Source organism: Brachypodium distachyon, chromosome 1 (genome assembly GCF_000005505.3).
Source record: "Brachypodium distachyon strain Bd21 chromosome 1, Brachypodium_distachyon_v3.0, whole genome shotgun sequence".
In the NCBI taxonomy this organism is placed as follows: Eukaryota; Viridiplantae; Streptophyta; class Magnoliopsida; order Poales; family Poaceae; genus Brachypodium; species Brachypodium distachyon.
In genome coordinates, this window is record NC_016131.3 from 33,557,176 (window position 1) to 33,568,325 (window position 11,150).

An 11,150-nucleotide genomic window follows, 5' to 3' on the forward strand; every position below is an offset into this window, starting at 1 on the left:
TGTTGTCAACAATTTCATCAACGTGATCCACCTGCACTTTAAGTCTCTCCTCTTCAATGCGAGAGGCATCAGTGGACAAAGTATCATGATACATAACTTTTTCATTAAAGACAACATTCCTGCTCAGCAAAATCTTTTAAGTTTCAGGATTCCACAACCTGGAAGCTTTGACTCCAGAACCATATCCAAGAAAAATGCACTTAGTAGCTCTAGGCTTTAGCTTTCCATTATCAACATGAGCATAAGTGGTGCAATCGAAAACTCTCAACTGTGAATAATCAGCGAGTTTACTAGACCATACCTCAATGTGAGTTTTCTTGTCAGGTAGAATAGAAGGTGACATGTTTATGAGGTAGCATGTGGTGGAAGCTGCCTCAGCCCAAAAACGTCTGCCCAAATCTGCATTGGACACATTACAACGTGCCCTGGATATGATGATTCTATTCATGCGTTCAGCCACGCCATTTTGCTGTGGAGTACAGGCAACCGTGTAATGCCTAACCACACCATCATTGCTGCAAAACTCCTCAAACTCATCAGAAATAAATTCACCACCATTATCAGTACGCAAAATTTTCACCTTCCTTTCAGTTTGCTTTACTATCATAGTTTTCCAATTCTTAAAAGCACCAAAAACATCAGACTTGTGTTTCAGAAAATAACGCCAAATTTTTCTTGAATAATCATCAATAATGGTAAGCATGTAATTAGCACCACCAATAGAGATCTTACGGGAGGGTCCCCAAACATCAGCATGCACATAATCTAATATGCCTTTGGTGCTATGAATGGAAGAAACGAATTTAACCCTCTTGTGCTTACCATAAACACAGTGCTCACAAAACTCAAGCTTCCTCAAGTTGCAGCCATCGATGAGCTCTCTCTTGACCAACTCTGCCATCCCATCTTCACTCATATGCCCAAGACGCATATGCCACAGATTCGTTTTTACACAATCATCAGAATCATTAGGTGTAACGGCAGCAGCAAAACCAGGCAAAGTGCTACCTCTAAGAACATATAATTTGGCAGAATTCATATCACCTATCATGTGCATAAGAGAACCTCTAGATACCTTCAAAAGTCTACGCCCACCGGCGTACTTGTACCCGTCATAGTCCATGGTACTAAGTGAGATCAAATTTCTTGCCATGCTTGGTATGTGCTTCACCTCTTTCAACGTGCGTGTCATGCCATCATGGGTCTTGATCTGTACGGACCCAACGCCAACAATATGACAAGGATTGGCATTGCCCACACGCACAAAATCTCCAGTTTGCACAGACTCATAAGAACTGAACCAATCCTTGTTACAACAAATATGAAAGGAACATGTTGTATCAAGAATCCTTTCATCATCAAGGGAAATACAAGTAGCAAGAACAGCGAGGCATTCACCCTCAGAGCTGTCGGTGGAAACGACAGCGGCCTTATCAGTACCATCGGACTTATCTTTCGGTTTGTAGGTACCGTTCTTTTTTTCCTTGTTCTGCAGTTTATAACAATCTTCAATGACATGATTATTTTTCTTACAATATCTGCAAAACTTATCTTTTCCTCGGGACTTTGAACGAGCTTTTCCGTCCCGGCTCTTATCTCGGTTGCCATAGTTGTTCATCCTCTGCTCGGTCCTGCCACGAACCTGCAGAGCTTCTGCCTTTGACGACGACCCATCGGTCTGCACCATAAACTTTTTCTTTTCTTTCTGTCTAAGTGCTTCCAAAACCTCATTAAGGGTTAGAGAGTCATGGCTATAAATAATTGAATCGCGGAAATTTGTATAGGAACTAGGCAACGAGCATAAGAGTAAGATAGCTAAATCCTCGTCATCATACATAACCTCCAAAGCTTGCAAGTCAGAAATTATCTCTCGAAAAACAGTTATATGAGATATTACCGAACCACCTTCTTGCAGCTTATGGGTGAACAACTTCATCTTTACATGCATCTTACTGGTTAGATCTTTAGACATGCAGATCGATTCCAGTTTCAGCCACAGGGCTACTGCGGATTTCTCCTCCAACACTTCCTGCAAAATATTATTGGATAGATGAAGTTGAATCAAAGACAAAGCCTTACGATCTTTGCGTTTCTCTTCGGCAGTCCACTCCTTTTCATCCTTCTTGCCGAAGCAATCAAGCGCTTCATCCCGATCTGAAGTTTGGGCAAGAATCGCCCGCATCTTCGCTTGCCACAACGAGAATCATGTGGTGTAGTCTAGCTGCGGCAGATCGAACTTCAAGGTAGACATGTCGCAAACCCTAGGCGGAACCTAGGGCTCTGATACCACTTGTTATGAACGCGACAAGTAAGAACGAAGAAGAAATCACAGCACAAGGACACACGGATTTAACGTGTAAAACTCTCTCAAACAACGAGAGGGAAAAACCACGGGCGCCAGCCAGCGAAACTTCACTATATGGGGAGTGTTTACACAACGCCGGGGAGATTCTACAAAAGCAACTCGTCCCCAAAACGGCGGCCACAAGGGGTATATATAACAGGAAGATTAGGTCAAAACAGATCTGTATCGGGGACCTCGGAAGTTCTGGGTTCGCGCCGGAAGTTCCGGACCCCCAAAAGTTCCGGGACAAACTCCGCAGTCTTTAGGCGAAGTTCCAGTAGCGTCACGGAGGTGAGGTGGAGGTTGGGCGGAAGTTCCGCCCCACCGGAAGTACACCGGAAGTTCCGGTCCTGAGAAACACCTCCTTGAAAATTTGGATCACAACTTCAACATTCTGTTCCATATGATCTCTATGGTCTTTGAGCTCATTGAATCACCTATCTCGTTAATTGTTTTTTCTTTCGATCTCGCCTGCGATTGCTTCGCACTGGAAGGACGCCGTAGAACCTACAAACGGCCCTAGCCTAGTTGAGTCACCTGTTGAATGCTACTCATCGTCAGAGCATCTCCACCAGCTCACCTAAAACCAGTTATAGCAATAGGAGAGAAGAAATTGGTACATTTTATTGCCTCTTCTCCACCAACTTACCTATCCGTTGTTCCCTATTTTCCTTTCTACCTTACACAAACACATGGGAGTGGACCTACTCGTCATTGAGACAAAAAATCCTCACTGCCGCCTTCTTCCTCCCAATAACCTGCTACTGCCGACTTCATGCGCCACCGTTGATGCCTCCGAGCCTGGCTGTCGCGTCGCCCACCTCCCATGTGCTATGTCGCCGCCCATGCCTGTGGTGCCGCATGCCCGTGGTTGCCTCCTGCTGTGATGGGGAGACCGCGGCGAAGCGTCATAGGAGCTCGGCAGGGTGGCGTACGAGATCCAGGGGCGGTAGCGGAGCTCCATGAGGCTCGCTGGCGACGGAGTTGATCGGATTTTGGGTGGCGGCAGCAGTAAGGGAGAGGGTCTGGGAGGCTAGGCAAGGGGCAGGAGGGGCGGCGAGGCGCCGGCGGCGGCCGGATTTTGGGCCAGCCGCATTAGGACGACAAGATGAGGAGAAGTCCCGGAGGTGGTTGTTGGGGGCACAAAATAGAATTATCTTTCTAGGTTGCCTGACTGGAACTTGGAACAAGAGGATTGAATTTCACACATCTTACCTATTGTTCGATATTAAACCCCGAGTTACCTTTGTCGGGAAAGCTTCTACTTTGCTACATCACTCTGCGCTCGGGAGTCCCAACAGTTGGTGCACGATCAGATTGGTGCCATCACAGAGGCACATAAAGACGTTACTTTATACCGATGTTATCTTTTTTGGAGTAATTTAATCACCGTTGGAGAGGTGAGGGTACCACAATAGGTTTCTAGAACAACCCTTAAATGGCTCACCTTTTTCTCCTTGAGCCTTCCCAAAAAATGTAGATCAATCACTTGTGGTAGATCTTGATGGGTTGATCTCTGAACCTTTATAGACTTCTCAGGAACTAATGCCTGCCTTTGGATGCTCCCAGATGGACTCCAATCGTCTAAGAGTCGCCACAACTCCCAGAATAACAAGTGCTCACTTGATGAACTCAAAGGGGGAACAAAACCCTTCGGTGGAAGTTTTGATATAGGGCTCTTCTCAATTTTTCCTTAAAGGATGGGTTAGATCCGAGAAAAGGAGGAGGAGCCGTTTTGAGCCTTAAGCTTGAGTTTAATGGAGTTGGAGAGAGAGTATAGCACAATTCAAGTCGGATGGAAGAGACAATCCTTGGGAAAGAAAGGTGAAACCTTTTATACGACCCACTCAAAATATGCCCGTTGGGAAACTCTTCAACAGCTGGGAGGGTCACCCAAACCTTTCGAAATAACTTGCCTGATTCAAGGATCACCTTCAAGCCAGGATCCGGCCGGGACTCACCCGGATCTCAGCCCGAGGGTTGCCCGGACCCTCCAATCTGGATCAGCCTCCAGATAGATACCTAGGCTAGTCTAGAGATTCAGGACTCGCCCAGAGCATATCTCCAAAGCATTGCCAGATTACGTGGCAGCCTAGAAGGTCACTCGACCGTGGAAAAACCTTGGAATAGATTATAAAAAAGAAAAGAAAAATCTCCAAACCTCTGCATACTCAGATGCACTCAACCATTTTTATTAAAAAGATGCTAGGCATCGAACACATCGGCTTACGGAAGTTAAAAAAAATCAGAGGCAATCTTCTTTAGGCTGGCATAATGACATATATCTTCTCCATCTACCACAAACCAATTGCCAGTGACCAAATCAAGAATTCTAATGAGTTGTGATCTAACATGCATGTTTTCCTTGGAATGACAGTATCACAACTAAGCTACAAATACCATGGATTAGTGCACAAAACATGCATATAAGAACTTTTTTTAAAGGAAGGCAAAGCATCAAATATGAACGCCTTACAGAAAGAAAGAAAAAAGGTGCGGATGACATCTTCATTACAGGGTGTTTGTCTGTTTCATTAGGCTTAATTTGTGGCTTACTCCGTTTGGTTGGTTATTTACAGCAACTTACTTTTGTTGAAAAAAATAAAGAGTTGAACCCGAAAGAAAGAAGTCAGAAGCACATGCTGCCGCACCACGGCCTAAGGGTAAGGGAGTTCCTAGCTAGTTTGGTCGAAGCACCTCTAGGGGGTACTTGCAAACTTCTGAAAACGCCATGCCAGTCTACCCTTGATACTTTGTGGAAATTATAAAGGAAATACCACTAGCTTTATGCCCCGGTCTCATCCCTTGTTTCTTCTCATACTGGACACCTGATTCCTGAACTCATAGCCACTCCCCAGCTATGTTGCCAAATGAGCAACCTTTATCGCAGCCGCTTCTGCCATACAACTGTTTTCCACCACAACTAGCCCACAACCACTCTTAACCCAGTCGCTACGCAAACAAACAAAACTAGTTTTTTGGCTTATAAGCATAAAGTTACATATTTATGTGCTTTTACTAGACATTAATATTAGCATTGCCCATATAATTGTTATATTGGTCGCAGTGATTCTTCTTGATAATTCAATGATTGCAGCAAGTAAACGTCTCACATTGGACAAGAAATTTATAAGAAATAAATTACGTCATGTATTTGCAGAAAATGGTTGCAAAATATTCATCCATATGTACTCGAAAGCTTCCTAAAGCATTGTCAGTGCTGACTCAAGATAAAACTATGGTTGATACAAGTGACTCCGGTGATTTCCACTGTCGAAGTACGGGTCTCCAGCACCGGGGATGCTGGACACCCCCTTGTTGTTCGGTGAAGGGCGAGGCGAGCGCTCCGGCGATCGCCGGCGTGACGAAAGACACGAAATGTAGACAATCGGATTTATCCAGGTTCGGACCACCTGGAGGTGTAACACTCTACGTCCTGCCTTTGGTTGTATTCACGAATTAGTGTGCTCTTACAAATTGCCCGGGGGGTTCTCGGGCAGGCTACTTGTCCTTCTAAGGGATTCTGCTACAAGTGGATGCAATACTACTTGTTACTGACTAGGGTTCGAACCCTTTGACCGATGGCATTGGTCCCCCTTTTATAGACAAGGGGATACCACAGGTGCCGATGCATGCAGCGTGACACGTTAGCTATACGCGTGTCATTGCCACAAAACTTACTCTACTGTTGATCCACGTTGGGCGCCATGCAGCGCCCAAGACACTGTACACGATAAATAAAATGAACTTATAGGGTAGCCGTTCTAGCCTTGTTGAGCAAGGCTAGCCCTGCCGATGTGACTCCTATTGCTGCATTAAATGCATTGCGTCCACTGTCTCGTCCTGTCTTCACTGTTCTGCGGGTCCCACCTGCATGCCCGAGCGCGGGTTGCTGAGAGCCCCTTCCCGGCAAGCACATCCAGCCGGTTGCCAGGGCAGCGTGCCTTCCTCTTCCTGGGACTAGAGTTCCCGGCTACCCACCGGAGCGGGCACTTCTCCTATTCCAACTTCTTGGCCTTGCCTTCGCCAATAACTGTCACTTTGGGGCGGGCTCCCCAGGCTTATCCTTCCCGGGGGGCAACCTAGTGGGGCCACGCCACTTGCGACCCACGCGTCTCATATCAGTGGGACCCCGTGGGCCACTAGTACGACAGTAGCCCCCGGGCGTGGGCCGGCAGTTTTGAGGCCCCGGTTAATGCTATCCTTGGTCGGTTGTCGGGCTGCACCCTATCCGACGCGTGGGTCCCGAGGGACTATCCCGGTACCTGGCCTTGTGGGCCGCATTTCTAGTTCCACTCTCCCGAGCAAAACGGTCGGGCGCATGATCTCCTGCCTTATCCTCCATAATCACCAGAGAGTTAAGGCCACGTCGCGCACCCCCATCTTAATTCCCGATTCTTTAGGGCACTTTATTGCTGACGGTGGGGGTGTCCGTTGCAGCCCGTCAGCCCCGATAAATACCCAAGGCTGGCGGCGGGCACCCCCCACTGTTTCCTGCTTCCGCCATTGCCTCCCAAGCTCTCCGCGCCCCAACTCCAGCCAAACCCACTCCCCACTCCCGCCGATGTCTTCCAAGGGCCAGAACCGACCCAAGGGGAGCACCAGCAAAGGAGAGAAGCGCGAGAAGGCCAGCAAGAAGGAGCAATCGGAGCGAGCACGGAAGGATGAGGAAATGCGGGCAAAGTTCGCCTTCTTCTCCCCCCCCCCCGGGTACAATGGCGAGGGGGTGGAGAAGCTGGCCTTGGCGCTCGCCACCAAGCACAATGAGTATGGGCCGACACGAGTTCTTCCCGTCGGCACAGAACGTGACCGGCAGTACTTCCAGATTTTCAGGAGGTTCATCCTAGCCGGGTTCGTGCCGCCGCACTCTTTCTTCCTTTTTGCCATCATGGAGTCGTACGGAATCATCATGGCTCAAATTCACCCCACGTCATTCTTCACATTGGCTGTCTTCCAACACCTCTGTGAAGCGTTCGTGGGGGTGATGCCATCGGTGGCCCTGTTTCGCCACTACTACTACCCAAGGACGGAGGTGAAGGCTCCCCTGTCCTCGGGTGTGGTGTCCAGTTCCGCGATAGGCTCAAGTCGGAGTTCATCCAGTTGGGGAAGAACAAGATCGAGCACGAGCGACGCCACGATTGGTGTTGGGTGCGCACCGACGAGCTCCAGGAATTCCATGAGGAACCCCTCGGACCCTCAAAGGGCTCCGATGACTGGACACTCCACGACCAGAAGGACGAGGAGCTGGCCCCGATCTGTGACAAGATCAAGGCGCTTCGCGAGGCTGGGCTCATGGACACGGACGTGGCGCATCACTTCATTGGGAGGCACGTTGCTCCCCTGCAGCAGCGCTCACATCTGGCCTGGATGTACACTGGGCCGGGCGACCGAACCCGGCTACAGCGTACGGAACTCTCGCCATACGAGATACGGTTCTGAGTGAAGGGCATCACCAGCGAGGATGAAGCCTTGCGGTTGCCGCCGCTTGGAGTGCAACCGCTTCACGCAGGGATCCCAAACCTAGGAGCCCGGGATCTCCCACTCTGCGATGAGTGGGGGATCGTGGAAGACCCCTCAGCGCAGCCCTCCCCCCCCCCCCCCCCCCCCGCGACCCAGGTCTCGCACCGGGCAAGGAGCCAGCTGCAGGGTCGGGAAGGGCGGCCAAGACCGGGTCTCCGCTAGGCCGGAGGACTCGGACTCCGACGATTCCTCGCTGGGCGTCGGAGGAGACTCCGACGACGACGATGACGACAACGGCGCTCCCCCGGAAGCTGGCGGGGTTGCACCTGAAGGGGATGACGACAAAGACGTCGTCCCTCTGGTAAGGCGGTCCGCGGCAGAGCGGGCTAGCAGGAGGGAGGCCAGCCCGCAGCATTAGCCTACAACAGCTGTCCCGGCCACCCCGGCGGCTCCGCCAGTTTCCCCCGCACGGAGCGGCCCCCCGAAGAGGAGCATTTTGGCAGACAGGGTGCTCAAGCTCAACCCGCCGGGGTAAGTTTGACGTTGCTTTAATCATTTCGGTTTTCACGAATTTTACATGTTCTGCTAGCTTACTTCTGCATTTTCCAGCTCTTCGAGGAAGAGGGGGCAGCCCAGCACTTCGCCGGCAGCCCCGGTCAAGAAACCCCGCCCGGCGTCGGGCGTTGGTGACAAGGACGCCGCTGATGCGGCTGTTACTGCGGCGGCGGCTGCCACTGGGGACACAGGGGTCCCCGACACGAACTTGCAGGGCACCGGCCCGGCAGCAGGTACGCGCAAGCTCAAGTACTTCCTATTCTAATTTATTTTCTCCACTGCTTTTTGACACAAAGTCCCCTGCAGGGTCCACGACGTCCGGCGAGGAGGCGACCGGCGGGTCCGCACACTAGGCCTTCGGCGAGACGTGACAAGGTACAACTTTGTTTTCGTTGTGTTTCCTTCACTCAACTGCGCCGTTTCTCAGACTGACGCCGGTGTTCTTCGTGCAGTTGCTGGGGATGTCCCAGCTGCACCCGCGCCCATCGAGGTGCGGGTGATCGACCTCACCGGCGAGGCCGACGACGATGCTCTAGAGGAGGTTGCTTCCGCCTGCGCTTCAACAACCTGCCCCGGCACTTGCCGGGGACGCGACTGCTACCGCAGGTGACGCCACGAAGGTGGCGCCACCTGCGACGGGTGACGCGGGGCAGCCTCTGCCAGTCGAGGCAAGAAGCGGCACCCTGGAGAAGCCCCTGAGCCCACCCCCGCCCCCTTGGGCGGGCAAGGAGCAGCGGGACTCGGCCATGCCGGAGACGCGTCTCCGAATCCCGACGCGGCCTCGGGGTCGCAGACGGTTGCGGCGGGGTCCTCCTCCGTCGTCGGAGCCGCCTTCAGCCCAGGAACAAGGGAGCTCCCCGAGCGGGCATGGGGTCGGATCAACTTCGACCCCATCGTGTTCCAACAGGGGCACTAGGTAATCGACAACATCCAGCAGCAACAGCGGATGTTCGTCGATTTCTTCAACGACGCGCAGCAACACCATGCCCGCGTGGTGGCGGAACTGGGTGCTGCACGACGGGAGGCGGAAGAGCAGCGCACAGAGCTGCAGCGGCTCCGGGGGGAGCTCCAGCAGGCGCAGCAAGCTAGGTCCTGCAACTATGGGACCTGCAGCAGGAGCACCAGTGGGAGCTCAAGCTGGTGAAGGCACGCACGCCAAGAGCGAAGAGGAGCACCAGGCGACTCTGGACACGTTCTAGGGGCGTCTCCGGGAGAAGACGGACTTGCTATCCAACTACTCCTTGGAGATCCAGCGCCTCCAGCGCGAGGTCGGAGAGCTGGAGGCGGCGGCTGCGACGGCGGCCGAAGCCTCGGCGCGCCAAGGGGCTGCAAGACCAGGCTCGCTCCCGGGAGCGCGAGCTTGCGAGGCAGCTCAAGGCTGCCCAAGATGCCAGCTCGTCCCTTCAGGGCGAGCTTGACATGACGCGGCAGGAGCTCCGGCTCATCGACGAGGACAATACCAAGAAGGCGTCCGAGATCGGCAAGCTGAAGACCGAGTGCCGCGAGCCCAAGCTGCCGGCCCAGGAAGCTCGCGGTGCATGCACCGAGCTGCGGGCCCGCAGGTCGGGGAAGGTAGCCAGGCTGAAGATGCTAGCGGACTCGGCGGTGGAGGCGCTGCAGGGGTTTGATATCCCGATAACTTCGTTCGATGGGGCGAACATCGGCAGCTTCACCTCCTTCTTCACGGATTTCGTCGGCCGGCTACACGGCCTGCAGAACTGCGTCATGGCCTTCAGGGACCGGTAGGTCGGCCTTGCAGCCAAGCAAGTCGTCACGGAGATTCTTACCTGAGTCCACTCCGCCCACCCCGACTTCCCGTTCGAGTCTGTCTTCGACGCCTGGTCAGACGAAGAAGAGGCCAAGACCCACCGGGAAGCGGTGCAAGGCGTGGTGGACGAGATGGTGGCGCAGATGCAGAGCAAGGCTGACGATGCTGAACCTGTTGATGAAGAAGCTGTCGAAGGAGGCCCCGGCGTCGAGGATGCACCTGACACCGATGTTGCTGCCCCGGGAGCGCCTCCTGCATAGTTATCTACTTGTTCTTCTTTTGTATTTACTTTCCTGCAAGCGGCGGAAGGCGCCTTACTTTGTGTTAGCCTTTGTTACTTTGAATGTTTATTGCGAACTCGTTTGTTTGAATTCCACTTCATCCAATGTCAATTTACTTGTTCTCTGCCTATAACTAGCTTGCCGGAGAGGAGCTCTGTCCTTCTCATGTTTTAACCTTGTGTACCCGGGGACTTGCCAACTGCGTGCTTAGCCAGACCAAGGACCCGAGACGGACCCGCAGTGCCAACCTAGGGCTAGACAGTAGCGGCCAGCCACTCCACCTGCGGACTAACTACCCCAGCGCACACGCCTCTGGGGCGGACCCGCGAGCCACGTGTGGGGACGTCCTCCCCCCGCAAGCGTCCTTCGTACACTCCGGCTACACGGGGACTAAGCTTACCTTGGCAAACTAGTGCGATTAAAGGAAGAACTAAGGACTCGAAACGAAGTACTTAGCTTTCTGTTCTCTTTGCATTCTGAGCACCCTGTTGAGAGCCGCAGCAAGGACGCGGTGGCAGTGCACCCTCCAGCGGCATGCGCGGAGGCATGCACCACCACCGCGTCTTTGCTACGCCTCTCGCCTTTTGCGTTACCATCTCTGGTATCCTCCTCTAAGTAATGTGGCAGGGCCGAGATGGTGGGAACACCCTCAGCGACAACCGCAGAGGGATGCACCACCATCGCCTCTCTGCGATATCACTTGCCTTCTTGCCGTTGCTGGTACTGCGCTTGTCCCGATCTT